Source organism: Phyllobates terribilis, unplaced genomic scaffold, assembly GCF_046119375.1.
Source record: "Phyllobates terribilis strain yellow unplaced genomic scaffold, ASM4611937v1 Scaffold_1__5_contigs__length_1240528914, whole genome shotgun sequence".
NCBI classification, from domain to species: domain Eukaryota; kingdom Metazoa; phylum Chordata; class Amphibia; order Anura; family Dendrobatidae; genus Phyllobates; species Phyllobates terribilis.
The window spans coordinates 950,501,217-950,525,708 of NW_027362761.1; positions in this window are offsets into that span (position 1 = coordinate 950,501,217).

Here is a 24,492-nt window from a genome sequence, read left to right on the forward strand (position 1 = left end):
GTCTGTCCTTTAGACTCGGGATGATAGCCAGACAAAAATGACAAATGGACTCCCAACCTGTCACAAAAAGCACGCCAAAAGCGAGCCACAAACTGAGGTCCTCTATCAGAAACAATATCGGGGAGAACGCCATGGAGCTTGACAATCTCCTTAACAAACGTCTTAGCGAGTGTCTTGGCGCAGGGCAACTTAATGAATGGAACCAAATGACACATCTTACTAAAACGGTCCACGACCACCCAGATGACAGTAAAACCCTCGGACCTGGTGGTGGCTCTGAGGCGAGGCGAGATCACACACGTACCATGGCTGGCTCATGTGCTTAACCTCATGGTTCAGCAGTTTCTTAAATCGTACCCCGAGTTGCCAGATCTGCTCTTCAAAGTACGCCGCCTGTCAGCTCATTTTCGCAAGTCGGCTACAGCTTCCGACGCCCTTGCTGTGATGCAGAAGCGTTTGCAGCTTCCGTCACACCGACTGGTGTGTGATGTCCCCACACTTTGGAACTCTACCCTCCACATGTTGCAAAGGATTTGTGAGCAGAAGAGAGCAGTTGTGGAGTATCAGCTTCAACAAGGCCGTCGATATTTAGGTCAGACTCCACACATAAGACCTCAGGAGTGGACCTGGATGTCTGACATTTGTACCATCTTGACAAACTTTGAGGAGTCCACCAAGATGGTGAGTGGTGATGACGCCATCATTAGCGTCAGCATTCCACTTGTCTGTCTTTTGCAACGCTCTTTGCAGAGAATTAAAGAGGAGGCATTGCAGCCAGAGTATGATGAGATGGATCAAGAAGCCGTAGCGGTCGATTATACACAGCCCAGCCTCATCTCATCCCAATGTGCATTGGGGGACAATGAGGGAGAGGAGGAGGAAGAGGAGGAAGAACAGGAGTTTGTATCATGCGCTGTAGACTGTAGTACCTGTACAACTGTCATACTGTCGGTTCAGCGTGGGTGGCCTGAGGACAGGGGGCAGGAGGAGGAGGAGGAGAGCATGGTCAGTCGTCATCTTTGTGAGGACATGGAAGTCTTGCCCGTAACCAGTCTGGAACACATGGCTGACTTTATGTTATGCTGCCTTAACCGTGACCCTCGCGTTGTCAAAATGTTGGGTGACAGTCATTACTGGTTGGTGACACTTTTAGACCCCCGCTACAAGGAGAACTTTCACTCTCTTATTCCTGAGGTGGAGAGGTCTACAAAAATGTGGCAGTACCAGAAGGCTCTTGTTGCCGAACTGTTAAAAAAATTCCCATCTGAACACACTAGCGGCAGAGGTCACAGTTCGTTGCCCAACCAAGGCGTACATGCGAGAGAGACGCAACTCCAATCCAGCAGAGGCAGGGAAACACTGTCAACGTTCTGGGTCAGTTTTCTCAGACCCTCCCTTCGGACAGGCCCTGAGGCGCGGGGTACTCTCACAAGGAGTGGAAAGTTTCAAAAGATGGTGAGGGAGTACCTTGCTGACCGTACCAGCGTCCTCCGTGATTCCTCTGTGCTTTTTAGCTATTGGGTATCCAAGCTGGACACTTGGAATGAACTCGCTCTGTACACCTTGGAGGTCCTAGCCTGCCCTGCCTCTAGCGTGTTATCGGAGCATGTTTTTAGTGCCGCTGGGGGAATTATAACTGATAAGCGCACTCGCCTGTCAACTGAGAATGCTGACAAGCTGACCCTTATCAAAATGATTGGGACAGACTTCTCATCACCACCAAATGACAGCAGAGCAGCATAAAGTGAAATCCACTGTGTTATTTCGGGAGGTGTATTCACATGCACGACTTCACACCCACACATGGGTATACTCTTCCTCATTTTGGCTGTTTTATGTTCTTTTCCTTATCCTCAACCTCCACCACCACTATACCACCAGGGTCCGTGTTGCCATTATTGAAAGTTCCTCCGTCCTTATTTTTGTCAGCTTTTGCTTGGAAGGCATAAGCAAAGACTGTGGGAGACCCACTCCCCAATAATGGGAATAATATTTTTATGATGCTGTACTGTATGACTCTTGTAAGGGGCATTAAAACCGTCTTGTTTAGCTACAGCGACCTCCACCACTTTTCCAAGGGGCATTAAAACCATCTTGTTAAGCTACTGGGACCTCCAAGTCTCTTCCGAGGGGCATTAAAACCGTCTTGTTAAGCTACTGTGACCGCCACCACTTGTCCAAGGGACATTAAAACAGTCTTGCTAAGCTACTGCGACCTCCACCACTTTTCCAAGGGGCATTAAAATCATCTTGTTAAGCTACTGTGACCTCCACGTCACTTCCAAGGGGCATTCAAACCATCTTATTAAGTTACTGGGACCTCCACGTCTCTTCCAAGGGGCATTAAAACCGTCTTGTTAAGCTACCCTGACCTCCACGTCTCTTCCGAGGGACATTAAAACTGTCTTGTTAAGCTACTGTGACCTCCACCACTTTTCCAAGGGGCATTAAAACCGTCTTGTTAAGCTACTGGGACCTCCACGTCTATTCCGAGGGGCATTAAAACCGTCTTGTTAAGCTACTGTGACCTCCACATCTCTTCCGAGGGGCATTAAAACCGTCTTGTTAAGCTACTATGACCTCCACCACTTTTCCAAGGGGCATTAAAACCATCTTGTTAAGCTACTGGGACCTCCACGTCTATTCCGAGGGGCATTAAAACCGTTTTGTTAAGCTACTGTGACCTCCACATCTCTTCCGAGGGGCATTAAAACCGTCTTGTTAAGCTACTGTGACCTCCACCACTTTTCCAAGGGGCATTAAAACCGTCTTGTTAAGCCACTGGGACCGCCACCACTCTTCCAAGGGGCATTAAAACCATCTTGTTAAGCTACTGCGACCTCCGCCACTTCTCCAAGGGGCATTGAAACCGTCTTGTTAAGCTACTGGGACCCCCGCGTCTCTTCCGAGGGGCATTAAAACTGTCTTGTTAAGCTACTGTGACCTCCACGTCTCTTCCGATGGGCATTAACATTAAAACCGTCTTGTTAAGCTACTGTGACCTCCACCACTATTCCAAGGGGCATTAAAACCGTCTTGTTAAGCTACTGTGACCACCACCACTTTTCCAAGGGTCATTAAAACCGTCTTGTTAAGCTACTGCGACCTCTACCACTTCTACAAGGGGCATTAAAACTGTCTTGTTAAGCTACTGGGACCTGCACGTCTCTTCCGAGGGGCAATAAATCCGTCTTGTTAAGCTACTGTGACCTCCACGTCTCTTCCGAGGGGCATTAAAACCGTCTTGTTAAGCTACTGTGACCTCCACCTCTTTTCCAAGGGGTATTAAAACCATCTTGTTAAGCTACTGTGACCACCACCACTTTTCCAAGGGGCATTAAAACCATCTTGTTAAGCTACTGGGACCTCCACATCTCTTCCGAGAGTCATTAAAAGCGTCTTGTTAAACCACTCTGAACTCCACAGCTCTTCCAAGGGGGCATTGAAATGTTTTTAATTATTATTATTATTATTATTATTTATTATTATAGCGCCATTTATTCCATGGCGCTTTACATGTGAAAAAGGGGGTATAATACAAGAACAATTTCAATAATCTTGAACACAATGTGACAGCGACTGGTACAGGCGGAGCGAGGACCCTGCCCGCGAGGGCTCACAATCTACGAGGGATGGGTGAGGATACAGTAGGTAAAGGTAGAGCTGGTCGTGCAGCGGTATGGTGGAGCGGTGGTTACTGCAGGTTGTAGGCTTGTCGGAAGAGGTGGGTCTTCAGGTTCCTTTTGAAGGTTTCCACGGTAGGCGAGAGTCTGATACGTTGGGGTAGAGAGTTCCAGAGTAGGGCGGAAGCACGGGAGAAATCTTGTATACGGTTGTGGGAGGAGGAGATAAGAGGGGAGTAGAGCAGGAGATCTTGTGAGGATCGGAGGTTGCGTGCAGGTATGTAACGGGAGACTAGGTCGGAGATATATGGAGGAGACAGGTTGTGAATGGCTTTGTATGTCATGGTTAGGGTTTTGAACTGGAGTCTCTGGGCAATGGGGAGCCAGTGAAAAGATTGACAGAGAGGAGAGGCCGGGGAATAGCGGGGAGACAGGTTGATTAGTCGAGCAGCAGAGTTTATGATAGATTGGAGGGGTGCGAGAGTGTTAGAGGGGAGGCCACAGAGCAGGAGGTTGCAGTAGTCAAGGCGGGAGATGATGAGGGCATGCACTAGTGTTTTTGCAGATTCATGGTTTAGGAATGTGCGGATCCGGGAGATATTTTTAAGTTGGAGTCGGCAGGAAGTGGAAAGGGCTTGGATATGTGGTTTGAAGGAGAGTTCCGAGTCCAGGGTTACCCCGAGGCAGCGAGCTTGAGGGACTGGGGAGAGTGGCCAGCCATTGACTATGATGGATAGGTCAGTTGACTCTAACCTCCACGACTCTTCGAACGGGCATTGCATTTCCTCCTAATTTTTGGCAGCTTTTGCTTGGAAGGCATAAGCAAAGACTATGGAAGACCGACTCCCCAATAATGGGAATAATGTTTGTAATATGCTGTACTGCATGGCTCTTGTAAGGGGCATTGCAAGTTCCTCCGTCCTAATTTTTGGCAGCTTTTCCTTGGAAGGCATAAGCAAAGGCTATGGGAGACCCACTCCCCAATAATGGGAATAATGTTTTTAAGATGCTGTACTGTATGGCTCTTGTAAGGGGCATTAAAACCATCTTGTTAAGCTACTGGGACCTCCTCGTCTCTTCCAAGGGGTATTCAAACCATCTTGATAAGCTACTGGGACCTCCACGTCTCTTCCGAGGGGCATTAAAACCTTCTTGTTAAGCTACTGTGACCTCCACGTCTCTTTCGAGGGGCATTAAAACCATCTTGTTAAGCTACTGTGACCTCCACGTCTCTTCCGAGGGGCATTAAAAGCATCTAGTTAAGCTACTGTGACCTCCACGTCTCTTCCGAGGGGCATTAAAACTGTCTTGTTAAGCTACTGTGACCTCCACCATTTTTCCAAGGGGCATTAAAACCGTCTTGTTAAGCTACTGCGACCTCCACCACTTTTCCAAGGGGCATTAAAACCGTCTTGTTAAGCTACTGTGACCTCCACGTTTCTTCCAAGGGGCATTCAAACCGTCTAGTTTAGCTACTGGGACCTCCACGTCTCTTCCGAGGGGCATTAAAACCGTCTTGTTAAGCTACTGTGACCTCCACGTCTCTTCCAAGGGGAAATAAAAACTCTGAACTCCACAGCTCTTCCACGGGGCATTGAAATGTTGTTTTTAATTACCTCTAACCTCCACGACTCTTCCAACGGGCATTGCTTTTCCTCCTAATTTTAGTCTGCTTTCGCTTTTCAATGCAAAGGCGAAAACTAAGGGAGACCCACTCCTCAATAATGGGTAGAAGGTTTTTAGTACGCTGTAATCCACGTCTGTTTCAAGGGGCATTGCAGTTCCTCATAATTTTTGGAAAGCCTTCCATTCACTGCTTAGGCCAACAGTGTACAGGAGACCCAGTTGCTATAAATGGAAAAACGGTTTAGTTAAGGCCCTCTGACCTCCATGTCATTTCCAAGGGGCATTGGAGTGCCTCTAAATTTTTGGTAGGCATTGCACTCACTGTATGCCCTATAACTGTGTAGCCGAACCACTCCTTTTGTTACAGAAACATATCCTACAAGACATATGTGGTTGACTGGCCTGATATTGATGTGAATGGTCGCTGTTCCTCCTGCTCTTTCTCCTTTGCCACCACCTCATCCATCATTTATCACCTGAAGCTTTGTTTTAACGTGAGTCATAGAACTGGGATAGTAGCAGGAAAACATCCAGCAATCCTCGGAGGAGGTAGGATATGCGCCAAAACGCTGACCACCTCAGGCCTAGCCTCTACTACATACATGCACTTGCATTCCAAGAAAACAAAGCAGATGCTAACTTCTATCATCATCATCATGCTCCTCACTTTGGCACTCTCAACTCCCCTGATGGAGAAGCCAGGGCCCACCGGAGGAGTCTGATTCTCTTGTGGGCTCGTCCAATGCTGCCCTAAAGCAGGCCAGGCTAAGAAAAGTGTGTGGGAAGGTGACAGGAGAAATAGGGGCGGCTGGGGACCATTTATGGACACCCGGCCACCCCCAGGCGGCTGGGGACCGTGTGAGGACACCCGGCCGTGGGGCGGCTGGGGACCGAGTAAGGACACCGGGCCGCCTGGGGACCGAGCGTGGACACCGGGCCGCTGGGCCGCTGGTGACCGAGTATGGATACCTTGCTGCCGAAGCAGCCATGAGGTAATGGCCAGCTTCGACCTCCTCCAAACTAAAAGGCCCCATTTCAAGTGCAGGCTAGCAGTATGGCATTGCAGCCTGGGGGTGCGTGGGTGTCAGGCTGCACACTTACGCTTGCATTAAAAGAAAACAAAGCAGATGCTAACTTCTATCATCATCATCATGCTCCTCACCTTGCACTCTCAACTCCCCTGATGGAGAAGCCAGGGTCCACCGGAGGAGTCTGGTTCTCTGGTGGGCTTGTCCAATGCTGCCCTAAAGCAGGACAGGCTAAGAAAAGTGTGTGGGAAGGTGACAGGAGAAATAGAGGTGGCTGGGGACCGTTTATGGACACCCGGCCGCCCCCAGGTGGCTGGGGACCGTGTGTGGACACCCGGCCGCGGGGCGGCTGGGGACCAAGTCTGGAAACCTGGCTGCCCCCTGGCGGCTGGGGACCGAGCGTGGACACCCGCTGGGGACTGAGTATGGATACCTCGCTGCCGAAGCAGCCATGAGGTAGTGGCCAGATTCCGCCTCCTCCAAACTAAAGGGCCCCATTTCAAGTGCAAGCTAGCAGTATAGTATTGCAGCCTGTGGGTGGGTGGGTCGGTGATTGGCTGCATATTGCATTGCAAGGAATGGGGGAGGTACAATTGAACACTGCCCTGGGACAATGACTTGCACGGGGATAGTTGCAAGTCTGCATCTTCTGATGCGGCAAGGATCATTTCTGATGGGCACACTTTTAGGCAGTGACCTGGGTGTCAGAGATGCTTCCAGGGGTCTTCCCCATGCTGTTCCCATGTCTTTTCAGCACTGTATGCATGTGTTACACAGCACATGGCCAGGTAAGGTTGTAAAATGTTAAAATGACATTTCCCGGTGAATGTATTTGTCACGGTTGAAAGCAAAACAAAAGTGCAAAAACGCATAAAAAATGCTACTTGTGAACATAGCTCAAGGTGTGGAGGAGTATTTTTTTGAGGGTTATTTATTTTACCTTATACACAAGTCTTTACCCTGGAAAGGAACTTCCTTAACATATTTCACAGGAAAGCAGTTTCAGTTTCGTTTTTGTACGTTTTATTGTGAGCCCTTAAAAGTGGCTTAATACCTCTGACCACGTTGTTGACAGCAGTGACCTGGAGGTCAAAAATGCTTCCTGGGGCGAACCCCATGCTGTTACCATGCCATTTGAGCACTGTCACTATCGTTTTGGGCACTTGCTAGGCTTTTAAAAGACTGCCGGGGGTGCCGCTGCAAAAATGCTCGGGTCTCCCATAGACTAACATTGGGCTCGTTGCTCGGGTTGAGCACCTGAGTATCACGGCGAGCTCGGCCCTAGCTTCGAGCACCCGAGCATTTTAGTGCTTGCTCAACACTAATATAGATCATATTAACAAAGCTGTGATGAGCTCCCATATATATGCTTTTTGTAGCTGAAGGAAAAAGGAGTAATAAAATAAAGGAGACATAGGAGTAAGAGGAGCGTACCTGTTGGCTGAGTGATAGAGAAAAAGTGTGGGACTCAGTGCCTCACATATGTGGAGTAGTGCCAGATAAGTATCCCAAAGTGTTATTAGCAGCCCCGGGGAGGTGAAGATAAACACCTACCAGAATATTTAAGTTGTGGTTCTTGCTTGGTGTCCAGCGTCCTAACGCGGTATCCACCGCTTGTTAGCATGCGGCGCCGTCAGTGAAAAGCACCCGGAAATCGTAAATACAGGTCAGAGAGTGGGCGTGCGCCAACCGCGACCAATAGCAAAAATCAGCGCCCGCAATACAAGTGACACGGTTAGTAGCTTGGTAGATTTAATTTAGTCATGTGATCTCTGTATGCGTTCTATTCAAGCGGAAATGTGCGCTCCAAGGTGGTATGCGTGCCACCTATGCCCGTGCCTGCGTTCCAAAGCTGTATAAAGTTAGGGAAGTAAGCATGGATGAATATAAAAGTCAAAGTGAGGTGAAACAGGAGTTCCTTATCTTTAGAATAAACAGGAAAGATATATGATCATCCCCAGAAGAGAATTGAGATGGACAACAATAGGGTATTAATTCTAGGTCTATAAAAGAAAGAAGGACATGTCATTATTTTAGATCAATACATAATATGCCATTAATGCATACAAAGTATATTACATTGCAGATAAAGATAATATTCAAAGATGTCACAAATACCGCAGTAAGGTCAAACAACAGACCCCCCAAATCAAACAAAAGATAGCAGATCATATTCCCTATTTAGGCCTTTTGGAGCCAGAGTCTGTAACTCATGGATCCAAAAGGCCTCCCTATACTTCAAGAAATTGACCCAATCCCCTCCCCTTCTCAGCGGGGGGACATGCTTTATCACCTGAAATTTCAGTTGTGACACATTATGGGCTGAAGAGACAAAATGGTATGGGACTGGTAGTAGGGTATTCTTACATCTAATTGTAGATTTATGTTTTGAAATCCGTTCCTTTACAGGTAGTGTGGTTTCTCCTACGAATAGGAGGCCATGTGACACCCCTGAGGGTTCAGTCGCCACAGAGGTACTGCGCCTCACCCAGAGGTGTGGTATCTCCTTCTCTCAGGTAAGGAGGGAGTGCTGCCCGGAACCTCAACACCAACATTCCACACTACACTACTCCAGGCCGGCTGGAAGGGCAAGATGCACTGTGTTTCTGCTGAGCCCTATCCCTGGCTGGAGTGGGGGGGAACCAAAGAGAGGGGGAACCATTAGTGGGTGAGGATGGAGGATGTAGAGTAGGGGAGCACCATTGTAGGAGGTATAAAAAGGGAAGCCATCTTAAGGTGGCAGGTCAGTTAGTTAGTCAGTCAGTAGTAGTAAGGAGAGGAGGGGAGCAGAGTCTCTTTAGGAGCTCTGCTCCATGTTTGGGGCCTAGTAACAGAGGCCCAGGAGGGGAGCAGAGGAGAAAGGCTCCATTTTACAGAAGGGATCCCAGGGGGTATGGTGGGTGCAGGACGGCACCCGTACGCCCCGAATCTGCCAGGTGTCAGAGGGATCAGGCCGCAAGAAGGGACCGGTCCCTGGCCCAGCCGTGTTACTTCAGGTCTCGGCTGGAAAAACCGGCGGCTTCTGCACTTCCATGGTGCAGTTGCCACAGTCTCACCTTAGTCACTGTGAAGGTCAAGTAGGTCCGGGAACTCCAGGTTGCCCAGAGAGACTTCAGAGCACCTGATCGGGACCGTGTGTGGGAAGCACAGGGCAGGAGGGAGAAGACCCAGCGCGAGAAGTCAGTCTAGTAAGGAACATAAAGAAAGCGGGGTTCCGTCAAGCGCTCTTGATCTATTTGAGAAAGTGCTGAACCCCTTGGCTTGTGGACGCAGTGCGACGCAGGAGGCTGACACCCGTACAGTGTACCTGAGGAACTTGATCAAAAACTGTGAGTAAAACTCGGATGACTGCACTGCACTGCCTCCGTCAGTTGTTTCTTCGGCGCCATCTCTCCTGCACTGAAAGCCCCAGCATTACCACCATTTGCACCTACACTGCCCCGGGGGCCCGCTCCGCCTGTGGGGAGCAGAAACATCCCAGCTGCCATCCCATCACCCCCCGGAGGTCTGCAGCAGCACCAGTAGCCATTACCGGAAACCACAGGTGGCGTCACGGAACAAACTGTATACTAAAACCCGTTTTTTTAAAGAGACCCAGAGTACTGGCCCGGGAGCCGTGACATCCTAACCAAGGTAAAAGGCCCGGGTACCGAGTCCCCTATATTCCCCCTGGGTGACACAGCCACATGGGCATTTAATAAGATATACTACGTAGGACGTATCGCATGTAGCAAAGTCCCTAATCAAATATTTTTTGCCCGTGTGGGGATGACAGATCTGGTTGCCCCTTTGTACGTTGTTACACTGTCTGCATTGTAGATATGGAAAAGTTCCCGTCTTTTGTGTCTGTAGGACTCTCTGTCCCCTGCTCTGTATGGTGCCAAAATCCGCGTGCACCAGATTGTCCCTAAGATTAGGAGCCCTTTTAAAACATGGGAGAAAAGGATGTGAGAACTCCTCAATGTGAGGAAATGCGGTGTTCAGAATGCTCCAATATGTACGGATAGAGGGATGTATAATATAGGCAAAAGGATGGTATGTGTGCAAACGGAAGCCTGTCCATCACAGGAGGACGTGTAGAGATGGCCGATCTTAGTGATTCTTTTAATATCCTATCAGGATACCCTCTTCTCCTAAATTTAGACTGCATCTCTTTAAGTCTGATTGTACACAGGTCCGGATCTTTGACGATCCATTGTACCCTCTTAAATTGTGATCTGGGAATAGACCTGGTCATCGCAGGTGGATAGCCCAAGGTGCGGAGGAGCATTTTTGGTTCTGGTTATTTATTTTGCCTTATATACAAGTCATTACCCTAGAAAGGATGTTCTTTAACATATTTCCCAGGAAAATCCATTTTGGTTTCGTTTTTGTATGTTTTATTGTTAGTCCGTAAAAGCGGTGTAATACCTCTGACCACGATGTTGACAGCAATGACCTGGGAGTCAGAAATGCTTCCAGGGGTCTTCCCCATGCTGTTTCCATGTCATTTGAGCACTGTTCCCATCGATTTGGGAGATTTTTAGGCCCTCTGCAGACCACCAGGGAGTGCCGCAGGAAAAATGCTCGAGTTTCCCATAGACTTACATTGGGCTCGTTACTCTGACTGAGCACTCGAGCATTCCAATTTGCTCGACCCGAGCAATGAGTACTCAAGCATTTTAATACTCGCTCATCACTAATGATAATGCATTGGTTTTATATACAGTACATGAAAGGTAGACCCTCAGAATCAAGTCCTCTGATAGACCCAATATTCCTCAATTCTGACACTGGTAATGATAATGTCTGTAATTATGATAATGCAATATATGCAAATAAAATAAACAACAATAAATCACAGACCCTTTAATGAAAATGTGTGAATTTGATTGGTAAATACTGTATGTTTTTGTGGATAAAGTATGTGTGGGACTTTGTTATAGATTTTGCATTGGAGCTCAAAAAATTTAAATTAGACCTCAAACAAAAAAATCTACATGCAAAGTACAAAACTTTAATCATTTCAATTAATTTTGATCTTTTATTATTTTTTATATCATAGTTCATGTGGTCAATTTTAAGAAAAGACAATTCCAGACAAAAGAACACTACAAGGAGAAGAAGCTAAAAAATGAACACATTGTCTGGAAATGCCAAGAATAAATGTGATTATGGAACTATGTGCTGAAATAAAATTTAGAACAAGTGATTGAAAGCAGAGCTTTTGTATGCATTGCTATGTATAATTAATATGAACTGACACAGTACACCCTCCATAATATGATATCATTAAAGAATAGAACCTTTTGGCGCAGTATAATACAACTGTATGACTTGTCATCATGAGGACATTCATTTGTGCTATAATATCTTTACTGCATAATGGTAAACCCTGAATGCTAAATTTGATTTCATGTAGACATTAATTTGCACTGTGCACTCGACACTATGCGTTCTTTCAGAAATTCTTTTCTACTGTACTAAATGATACAAATATGAAAGTTCTTCACCAGGAGTCGGACATCACAAGATTTAGCAATTCTTCATAAATGATCAATAATTTAAGAATGAAATTTATATTTAAATTATGTTAGATAAAATATTTAGAAGGTCATGTAACTATATTCCTAATTCATTATTATTTAGAGGCAACAGACTTGGTTTTAAAAGTGGCTCATGTTGACAATGACTGCTTGTAGTATTATAATTCAATAAGTTGATGTTAAAATTCTAAACAAAAGTACTCCTAGCTGATGAAAAATTGAGTTACTTGAGAGCTCGGAGTTACTCTATTGCAGCTATATCACAAATGTATTCTGTGCTATGAAACTTTTTTTTCTCAAAATGTTGAAACTTTTTCTCTGTTCACACTACAAAAGTGAATTATTGTGAAGTGTATAAGCACAATGTAGAACTGAGAGGCTATATGGAAACACTCTGATAGCTGACACTGTATATTACAGAGCTATTAGCAATTCTTCCAATTCTACCATTATTATCAAAGATTTTCTTTGTGTAGGATCCGTATGCCTCTGTGTGATGTCAAAGTCATACAAATGCATTGTATGGTTGCAAATTATTCTATGGGCTCTGTATCATGGCTATGCTTGATAACCATTTGGTGGTAATTGAAAATATACCATTGCTGTCTAATACCTCATTAGAAAGTTTTCCATTTTACAAAGTGATGGTACATCCTACTAAGGAACCCCAATGTTCTCTCATTAAATGAGGTTCATAGGACACAGACCAGCACCTTTAGAATATAATGACACAAGTTTAATATTGAATTTGTCCTTTAAAATAATGACGTGAATATATGTGCCTTTCTGCCTGTGGTTATATATGGTAGATATGGCAATATACAGCTCTCCTTGTATTCAGGGTTCATGACTAGGGTTCCACTCCATACTAAAGCAAAGATAAAAAACTTGGCACGCTACTATATGAAGTAGATGAGATCATTTATTCATTTGTAATCCAAAATAGAAAGTGCCAAGTTCTTTATCAGTGGTTATCTGTGGTCATGCGAGCTGGAAAAGGTAGCTATTCCATAACAGTAGCTTCCATTCATGCAAAACTATTTTGTACAATGTCTGGCAAAAATTTGGGAATTAATGGACTTAGAAGAAGTTCATCCAGTTTTTTTTGCTATTTGGAGCAAATGTATATACAGTAAATTATTGATGTGGCATGAAACAATTGTGAATCATTAGCTGAAGTTTGTGACTTTGTGAAATAAGCCTAAAATTAAATTATGGAAAAAAGAAGTACAGTATATTTGTATCAGGGGCGGACTTATTGACAGAGCAGCAGGTGGAGCTGCAATGGGGCCGGGAGGTGGAGGGGGCCTGCCAGCACCAGTGACTATTGCAGCTGAATGTGCATCCCAGCACATTCAGCTGAAATCTATTGCATCGATGAGAACCTGCTGGCTCCTTGCACTGCAATACATGCCTCTGGCCAATTAGAGACCAGCAGCTGACATTGGTGTGCCTGTGACTGGGCCATGGCAGGGATGCCAAAGTCAGCTGCTGGCTACCGTGCTGGCTGTAGAAGAGGACCCAAGCGGCGTGGGAGCGCGGGGAAGGTGAGTAGTATCGTAGTAGTGTAAATAGGGCACATTATAGCAGAATGGGGCACATTATACTATGATCAGGGACATATATACCTGGATGGAGCACATTATAGTAGGATGGGGCACATTATACTAGGATGAGGGACATATATACCTGGATGGAGCACATTATAGCAGGATGGGGCACATATAAACCTTGATGGGGCACATTATAGCAGGATAGGGGGCATCTATACCTGGATGGGGGACATTATACCAGGATGGGGGACATTATACCAGGATGGGGAATATATATACCAGTATTGGGGATAATTTACCAGGATGGGGGACATATCATAGAATCATAGAATCATAGAATGGTAGAGTTGGAAGGGACCTCCTGGGTCATCTGGTCCAACCCCCTGCTCAAAGCAGGATTCACTAGATCATCTCAGACAGATGTCTGTCCAGCCTCTGTTTGAAGACGTCCATTGAAGGGGAACTCACCACCTCTTGTGGCAGCCTGTTCCACTCATTAATCACCCTAACTGTCAAAAAGTTTTTTCTAATATCTAATCTGTGTCTCCTCCCATTTAGTTTCATCCCATTGCTTCTAGTCTTTCCTTGTGCAAATGAGAATAAAGATGATCCTTCTACAATGTGACAGCCCTTGACATATTTGTAGACAGCTATTAAGTCTCCTCTCAGTCTTCTTTTTTGCAAGCTAAACATTCCCAAATCCTGCAACCATTCCTCATAGGACATGGTTTGCAGACCAGTCACCATTCTGGTCGCTCTTCTCTGAACTTGCTCCAGTTTGTCTATGTCTTTTTTAAAATGTGGTGCCCAAAACTGTACACAGTATTCCAGATGAGGTCTGACCAAAGAGGAGTAAAGACCGATAATGACTTCACGTGATCTAGACTGTATGCTTCTGTTAATACATCCCAGAATTGTATTTGCCTTTTTTGCTGCTGCATCACACTGTTGACTCATGTTCAGTCTATGATCTATTAGTATACCTAAGTCTTTTTCACATGTACTGTTGCTTAGCTCTATTCCTCCCATTCTGTATATGCTATATATATCTTGATGACGCATATTATATTAGGATGGGGGGCACATTATACCAGGATGGGGGACATAATACCTGGAAGGGGACGGGACGTGGAGGGGGGACATTATACCATAAAGGTGACATTGTACCAAAAAGGAGGCCAAGTTGGGAGATATTATCGCAGGAAAGGGCTCCTTATGGGGAACATTATTACAGGAAAGGGTCTCCCTTATTATGTAGCATCCTCCGTTATTATGTACAGTGCTGTACCATTATTACATAGTATTATGTCTTGTTATATATAACACCATCCCTTATATAGTGTGTTCTCATTAATGTTAATCACAGTGCCCTATATTTATTGCATAGTCCTCTCTTGTTAGATATAAAATGACTGCTGATGGAACAGTAGCCTACTCCATCAGAAAAGAAGCTTTCCCATGCTACATTAGCAGTAATTTCATTTTATACCTGACAAGAGAGGACACTATGTAACAAAGATGAGGTGTTATAAATAACAAATATATCGAGAATCCAATATGTAAGGGACAGTGCTGTATATAACAAAAGAGGGCACTATGTAAAAAAGGATGGCAATGTACACAATGAGTGGAGACTATGTAATAGATACTGTATATATATATTTATAGCTTGGTTGCCATAAAAGGAGAGGGGCCCAAACAAATTTCTTGCACAGGGGTCCCAAGATGTCAGTGTACACCCCTGATTTGTATTATATAATACATCTATTAAAACAGTGTGTGGTTTTATGTACACACATATGGCTGTTTCTGATGCCGCTGAACTCACATCTGGTGGGTGGAGATCATAGTGTGAAGGGAGAAGGAAAGTGGACGGCGTATCCCTGGTGCTGCCAAGAGTATCGCAGATAGTGAAAAAAAACAGGTTTATTCATGCAACACGTTTCGGAGTTGATTTGAAGTGTTTTTTCCACAAACAAAGTTAATTTTAAGCAATATTTTAATCAATAAATCTTTGAATTATAATAATTTCCACAATTAGATGTGTTTAAAAAAAATGTTCCTGTGCCGTGATAATCTTCTGAAAGTGCCCCTGCTGTGTACTGTGTAATATCTGTGTCTGGCTGTGCAGAAACATGGTCTGATCATACCACATCTCCTGGGCAGGGGAGAAAGCAAAAGACTATTCAGTCATTACAGCATGGGGTCACAGCTGATTCTTTCTTTCAGGTAAAACATTGCTTAAAAACAGACAGTAAAATGTTTGGCCTCACAAAAAGTAGCAGCTGTGATCCTCTGCTGCCCTGTGTGTATACCCTTTTTCTTCCTCCTCTGTCCAGGAGATGTGGTATGATCAGACCATGTTCCTGCACGGTCAGACACAGCCATTTTCCAGTACACAGCAGGGACACATTTATAAGATTATCCCAGCACAGGAACATTTTATTTAAACACATCCAATTATGGAAGTTATTTTTATTCAAAGATCTATTGATTAAAATGTACTTGGTTTGTGTGAAAACCCCTTTAATTCTTCAGGCGCAATACACAGAAAGTTCCTCATCACCTTTTATAGAGGTTGGAAGTGATATATTCAACACATGTTTTTAATTAACAACAAAGACTTGACTAAAAACATTTGAATAAAATATTTAGAAAAATAGAAAAGAAAATATGAATTAAAAGAAAATGTATATATATAAGATAAATGCATTATACAAACATTATAAAGAGGTCACACTAATTCATCATAAATAACAGTTTGTTCTATCTGAAACTTTTTTCTTTTTTTACCACAAAATCACAACCTGTATTAATAATATTTTTTTAAGTGATCTTGGTTAAAGCATAACCATTGTTTTAATTTTTATTTCTTAAGTCAATAGTACGCATGAAAATAAGCAAGTTTGTAATATATTATATCAGAGAAATTTGCTTATTTCTCTGCCAGAATTAATCGGTAGTGTTGAGCGAATTTGTTCGGCAGATAACATCTGCGTGACAGCGTGGCAAATCAGGGAGGTTCATGGGCGGAGGTGATTTTTTGGCTCAAACAAGTCGGAACCCCGAACAAGAACACGAATTTGAAATGCCGAACAAATTCGCTTAACACGATTAATCAGTCAATATCAAAAATCTGAATTCGGAGATAAAATCTTTATTCCGTGAAGACAGACTTCCCCATTACTGAGATAGGAGATGGCAGCTGCTATGGATACAATTCTATGTAGGTAGAAGGGATAGGAGGGGGAGGAGCTCTGGTTCTAGCCCCTCCTTCTCCCGGTTTACCTAGAAGTGTATCCGTATTCACTCTCATCTCCTATCTCAGTAATGGGAGATAGGAGAATGGGAGATTGCTTATTTTCATGCATACTATTTATTTATGATATAAAAATTAAAACAACGCTTTCAGTATTGGTAAATATTTAGATATTATGTTTTATGTTAATATATTTCTGACTGAATGGAATGCTGATAACAAGATTTTTTTCCAATGGTTTAATAGATTTTATTTTTTTATAATAATGATTGTCTGGATCTGGTATGCGTTTTATTCTCTACAATTTCAATTAATCTGTGATTGTATCCTCTAGATAGGAGTTTTTCTTTAATGATATTGCATGTGTTTATTAAAAATATCCTCTGTCTTAACAAATCTGTTTGTGCTCTTATCTTTTTTCCATAAGAAATAGATTTGATGGTATGAGCTTGATGGAAGCTAGCTGCAGGAAGTGTAGTATTACCAGAATTTTATTTTTAATAAATAATGCAGTATGGACTCATTCAGACAGTGCATCTCCTGTCAAAAAAGATTCAGAAATTCCATCTGTGTATCAATATGACTGTGTTTAAATCTTACATTTAAGGCATTATTATTGAGATACCAAACAAATTCAGGCTGGGTCTCCTCGGGGCTCGACCAAACAAGGAGTATGTTGTCAATGTAGCGACCATGAAACACAATGCAAACATATTATCCATAGAAAATAATGTTTTGTTCTTCCTACCATCCCCTCCTACATACAAAATTGCTACAGAAGGTGAAAAACAGGACCCCATTGAGGCTCCTTTTATCTGTAAACATAAAAAAATTATATTGTATTGCGGTTATTAATACAAATTCTTGTTATGTGCATGTAAAAAATTTAGTTATTAAAATAATATTTAAATGTGACTAGCGCCTTATTGTGCAGTATAGTAGAATATAATTTCACCACATCACAAATTAATAATGAATAATCTGGATGCCATTGAAGATACTCCATAGGTTTAACCCCTTAGGGACTGGTCGATTTTCCATTTTTTTGTTTTTTTTGCTCCCCTTATTTTTCAGTCGATATAGCCGACTGAGAGCATGTTTTTTGCAGGACGAGTTGTACTTTCAATTGACACCATTCATTTTGTCATATGATGTACTAGAAAGCAGGAAAAAAAATAACATTGCAGAATTGCCCTTTTTTTCTGCTATTTTGCCACAATTGTTTTTGAGGTTTTTTATTTACAGCATTGATTTTATGGTAAAACTGACCTTGCAATATAATTGTACAGGTCCGTATGATAATGCAGATACCAAACATGTATACTTTTTGTTTTATTTAAATGTTGAAAAAAAGCTCAGAAATGTTTTTTTTTTACATAAAAATTTGCTTGTTTTGCCACTTTTTGAGAGCTACAACGTTTTCAATTTTTGGGATATGGAGCTGTGTGAGGGCTTGGGTTTTGTGCTCCGAGACAATGTTTTTATTGATATAATTTGGTGCTTTGATCGCCTCTTATTCTATTTATTTGTTGTTGCAATGGATGAAAAACTGCAATTCTGGCTTTTTAATTGTTTTCTCCTTATGCCATTTACCAATCAGATTAAATTATTTTATATTTGATCAGACTTTCACAAACGCAGTGATACCTGATAGGTGTATTTTTTTCTTATTTCTATTTTTTGGGGAGGAAAAATGTGACAATTTGAACTTTTAGATTTGTTTTCATATTTTGTAAAAAAAATTCTTTACTTTTCACAGTATTTGTTAGTTCCCTTAGGGAACTTGAACCTGCATTCATTTAATACTTAGTCCGTCATAAGTCCTTAAGGTGTTTAGTACTATTCTCTAGCATAGTATAGTGCTGAATATCTGTCGCAGCCAGGGATAAAGTTAGGATCTTGATCTGCTCAGCTGATCAAACACACTGAGCAGATCAAGTGTTTGGTGACTACAGCATCACCAGACAAAATCATATTCTTGGTCGAAACAGATTCATATAATTCATCATTGATCACAACTTATATCAAGTAATCCACAATATATGATGGCTTCTCTTTAGCAGACTGTGACTTTCTTTTCTTCTGTTTGTTAGTTCTTATTCTACTTTGGCTTTTCTGATTTCTTATCCATTCTGTCAGAAACATTGACTCCTGTTTCTGCCCTTATATTATTAATTTGTTTTGTCATGAAAGTTTTATTTCAAGGTACATTGCTTTTATTTTATGGTGATTTAAGGTCTTCCTTGGTCTATAATGCAGTTTTCCTTTTCTAACATTCCCATTTTGTTTATACATTCTACAAATTTTAGCCATTATTATTATTTATTAAGTATTTACTATGCTTTGCTTATACAGTGGCATCATATTTCACAGCGCTTTACAGACATGATCATCACTGTCCCCATTGAGGTTCACAATCTAAATACCCTATCTGTGTGTCTTTAGATGTGGGAGGAAACCAGAAAACCTGGAGGAAACCCAGACAAACAGGAAAGACTTACAAACTCCTTGCAGATGTTGTCCTTGGAGGGAATTGAATCCAGGACCCCAGCACTGCAAAGCAACAATGCTAATCACTGAGCCACTATGGTGTCCTAGCCATAGCTGACTACAGGGTGGGCCATTTATATGGATACACCTAAATTAAATGGGAATGGTTGGTTGTATCAACTTCCTGTTTATGGCACATTAGTATATGGGAGGGGGAAAACTTTTCCAGATGAGTGGTGACCATGGCGGCCATTTTGAATTTGACCATTTTGGATCCAACTTTATTTTTTTCAATGGGAAGAGGGTCATGTGACACATCAAATCTATTGAGAATTTCATAAGAAAAACAATGGTGTGCTTGGTTTTAATGTAATTTTATTCTTTCATGAGTTTTTTACATGTTTATGACCATGATAAAATGTGTTCAAAGTGCTGCCCATTGTGTTATATTGTCAATGCAACCCTCTTCTCCCACTCTTGACACACTGATAGCAACACCGCAGAAGAAATGCTAGCACAGGCTTCCAGTATCCGTTGTTTCAGATGCTGCACATCTCGCATCTTGATGGTATGGTGTGGTATATGGGGTACAAAGATAGTGGGGCCATTCTTCATCAATGGAAACCTCAATGCCACTGGATATCTGAAATTGCAACATGATGATGTGTTGCCCTCTTTATGCACTGAAGATTGCGCATTCCCTGAGTTTTTCCAACAAGATGGTGCACCGCCACATTATGGATGTCAGGTCTGAGCATTCCTACATGAACAGTTTCCTGGAAAGTGAATTGGTCATCGGGGGCCAGTTGAATGGCCACCAAGATCTCCCGATCTGACAGCCTTAGACTTTTATGTTTGGGGTCATCTGAAGGCAATTGTCTATGCTGTGAAGATACGAGATGTGCAGCATCTGAAACAACGGATACTGGAAGCCTGTGCTAGCATTTCTTCTGCGGTGTTGCTATCAGTGTGTCAAGAGTGGGAGAAGAGGGTTGCATTGACAATGCAACACAATGGGCAGCACTTTTAACACATTTTATAGGTGGTCATAAACTTGTAAAATACTCATCAAAGAATAAAGTTACGTTAAAACCAAGCACACCATTGTTTTTCTTATGAAATTCTCAATAAGTTTGATGTGTCACATGACCCTCTTCCTATTGAAAAAAATAAAGTTGGATCCAAAATAGCCAACTTCAAAATGGCCACCATGGTCACCACCCATCTAGAAAAGTTTTCCCCCTCCCATATACTAATGTGCCACAAACAAGAAGCTGATATCACTAATAGTGTTGAGCGAGCAATAAAATGCTCGGGTGCTCGAAGCTGGGGCCGAGCTCACCGTGATACTCGGGTGCTCGACCCGAGCAACGAGCCCAATGTTAGTCTATGGGAGACCCGAGCATTTTTGCGGCGGCACCCCTGGCAGTCTGTAGAAAGCCTAAAAAGTGCAAAAAACGATAGTGACAGTGTTCAAATGACATGGGGACAGCATGGGGATCGCCCCAGGAAGCATTTCTGACCCCCAGGTCACTGCTGTCAACAACGTGGTCTGAGGTATTAAACCACTTTTACGGGCTCACAATAAAACGTTCAAAAACTAAACTGAAATGGTTTTCCTGTGAAATATGTTAAGGAACATCCTTTCCAGGGTAAAGACTTGTGTATAAGGTAAAATAAATAACCAAAAACAAAAATACTCCTCCACACCTTGGGCTATGTTCACAAGTATCATTTTTTATGCGTTTTTGCACTTTTGTATTGCATTCAACCGTGACAAATGCATTCACCGGGAAATGTAATTTTGACATTTTACAATCTTATCTGGCCATGTGCTGTATGACACATGCATACAGTACTGAAAAGACATGGGAACAGCATGGGGAAGACCCCTGGAAGCATCTCTGCCTAAAAGTGTGCCCATCAGAAGTGATCCTTGCCGCATCAGAAGATGCAGACTTGCAACTATCCCCGTGCAAGTCCTTGTCCCAGGGCAGTGTTCAATTGTACCTCCCCCATTCCTTGCAATGCAAGAGCAAGTATGCAGCCTGCCACCCACCCACCCCCAGGCTGCAATACCACACTGCTAGCTTGCACTTGAAATGGGGCCTATTAGTTTGGAGGAGGCAGAATCTGGCCACTACCTCATGGCTGCTTTGGCAGCGAGGTATCCATACTCAGTCCCCAGACACCCGGCGGCCGGGTGTCCTCACTTGGTCCACAGGTGCCAGGGGATGGCTGGGTGTCCACACAGGGTCCCCAGCCGCCTGGGGGAGGCCGGGTGTCCTTGAACGGTCCCCAGCCGCCCCTATTTCTCCTGTCAACTTCCCCCACACTTTTCTTAGCCTGGCCTGCTTTAGAGCAGCATTGGACGAGCCCACCAGAGAACCAGACTCCTCCGGTGGGCCCTGACTTCTCCATCAGGGGAGTTGAGAGTAACAAGGTGAGGAGCATGATGATGATGATAGAAGTCAGCATCTGCTTTGTTTTCTTGAAATGCAAGCGTAAGTGTGCAACCTGCCACCCACCCACCCCCAGGCTGCAATACCATACTGCTAGCTTGCTTGCTCTTGAAATTGTGCCTTTTAGGCATGTGGAGGCAGACGCCGGTCACCATGGCTGCGTCGGCTGCCTGGTATCCATACTCAGTCCCCAGACGCCCGGCGGACTGGAGTCCATGCTCGGTCCCCAGCTGCCAGGGGGCGGCCGGGTGTCCATAAACGGTCCTCAGCCACCCCTATTTCTCCTGTCAACTTCCCACACACTTTTTTTAGCCTGGCCTGCTTTAGGGCAGCATTGGACGAGCCCATCAGAGAATCAGACTCCTCCGGTGGGCCCTGGCTTCTCCATCAGGGGAGTTGAGAGTGCCAAGGTGAGGAGCATGATGATGATGATAGAAGTTAGCATCTGCTTTGTTTTCTTGGAATGTAAGCGCATGTATGTAGTAGCGGCTAGGCCTGAGGTGGTCAGCGTTTTGGCGCATATCCTACCTTCTCCGAGGATTGCTGGATGTTTTCCTGCTACTATCCCAGTTCTATGACTCCCGTTAAAACAAAGCTTCAGGTGATCAATGATGGATGAGGTGGTGGCAAAGGAGAAAGAGCAGGAGGAACAGGGACCAGACACATCAATATCAGGCCAGTTAACCACACATGTCTTGTAGGATATGTTTCTGTACCTAAAGGAGCGGTTCGGCTACACAGTTATAGGGCATACAGTGAGTGCAATGCCTACCAAAAATTTTGAGGCACTCCAATGCTCCTTGGAAGTGACATGGAGGTCAGAGCGCCTTAACTAAACCTTTTTTTCCATTTATAACAGCTGGGTCTCCTGTGCACTGTTGGCCTAAGCAGTGAATGGAAGGCTTTCCAAAAATTATGAGGAACTGCAATGCCCCTTGAAACAGATGTGGATTACAGCATACTAAAAACCTTCTACCCATTATTGGGGAGTGGGTCTCCCTTAGTGTTCGCCTATGCATTGAAAAGCAATAGCGGACGAAAATTTGGAGGAAATGCAATGCCCGTTGGAAGAGTTGTGGAGTTTAGAGTTAATTAAAATCAACATTTCAATGCCCCTTGGAAAAGCTGTGGAGTTCAGAGTGGTTTAACAAGACGGTTTTAATGCCCCTTGGAAAAGTGGTGGAGGTCGCAGTAGCTTAACAAGACGGTCTTAATGCCCCTTGGAAGAGACATGGAGGTCGCAGTAGCTTAACAAGATGGTTTTAATGCCCCGTTGGAAGAATGGTGGATGTCGCAGTGAAATAAAAAGACAATATCAATGCCCCTTGAAAAAGTGGTGGAGGTCACAGTAGCTTAACAAGACGGTTTTAATGCCCCTTGGAAGAGATGTGGAGGTCGCAGTAGCTTAACGAGACAGTTTTAATGCCCCTTGGAAAAGTGGTGGAGGTCGCAGTAGCTTAACAAGACGATTTTAATGCTCCTTGGAAGAGACGTGGAGGTCGCAGTAGCTTAACAAGACGGTTTTAATGCCCCTTGGAAGAATGGTGGAGGTCGCAGTAGCTTAACAAGACGGTTTTAATGCCCCTTGGAAAAGTGGTGGAGGTCGCAGTAGCTTAACAAGATGGTTTTAATGACCCTTGAAAAAGTGGCGGAGGTCGCAGTAGCTTAACAAGATGGTTTTAATGCCCCTTGGAAGAGACGTGGAGGTCGCAGTAGCTTAACAAGACAGTTTTAATGCCCCTTGGAAGAATGGTGGAGGTCGCAGTAGCTTAACAAGACGGTTTTAATGCCCCTTGGAAAAGTGGTGGAGGTCGCAGTAGCTCAACAAGACGTTTTTACTTGGAAGAGACGTGGAGGTCGCAGTAGCTTAACAAGACGGTTTTAATGCCCCTTACAAGAGCCATGCTTTACAGCATATTAAAAACATTATTCCCATTTTTGGGGAGTGGGTCTCCCATAGTCTTTGCCTATGCCTTCCAAGCAAAAACTGCCAAAAATTAGGATGGAGGAACTTGCAATGCTGGCAAACAAGAGCAATGCAGTACAGCATATTAAAAACATTATTCCCATTATTGGGGAGTGGGTCTCCCATAGTCTTTGCCTATGCCTTCCAAGCAAAAGCTGACAAAAATTAGGACGGAGAAACTTGCAATGCTGGCAACATGGACCATGGTCACCCTGGTGGTATAGTGGTGGTGGAGGCTGAGGATAATGAGAAGAGCAAAATACAGCTGAAATAAGTAAGCGAATACCCATGTGTGGGTGTGAAGCGGTGCATGGGAATACACCTCCCGAAATAACACAGTGGATTTGACTTTATGTTACTCTGCTGTAATTTGGTGGTGATGAGAAGTCTGGCCCATTCCAGCCCTTGTTCATTTTGGTAAGGGTCAGCTTATCAGCATTGTCAGTTGACAGGCGAGTGCGCTTATCAGTTATAATTCCCCCAGCGGCACTAAAAACACACTCCGATAACACGCTAGCGGCAGGGCAGGCCAGGACCTCCATAGCGTACAGAGCAAGTTCGTTCCAAGCGTCCAGCTTGGATACCCAATAATTAAAAGGCACAGAGGAATCACGGAGGATGCTGGTACGGTTGGCAAGGTACTCCCTCACCATCTTTTGAAACTTTCCACTCCTTGTGAGAGTACCCCGCGCCTCAGGGCCTGTAAGCTGGGCGGGTCTCAAAAAAGTGTCCCAGAACGTTGACTGTGTTCCCCTGCCTCTGCTGGATTGGATTTTCGTCTCTCTCGCATGTACGCCTTGGTTTGGCAACGAACTGTGACCTCTGCCGCTAGCGTGTTCAGATGGGAATTTTTTTAACAGTTCTGCAGCAAGGACCATCTGGTACTCCACATTTTTGTAGACCTCTCCACTTCGGGAATAAGAGAGTGAAAGTTCTACTTGTATCGGGGGTCTAAAAGTG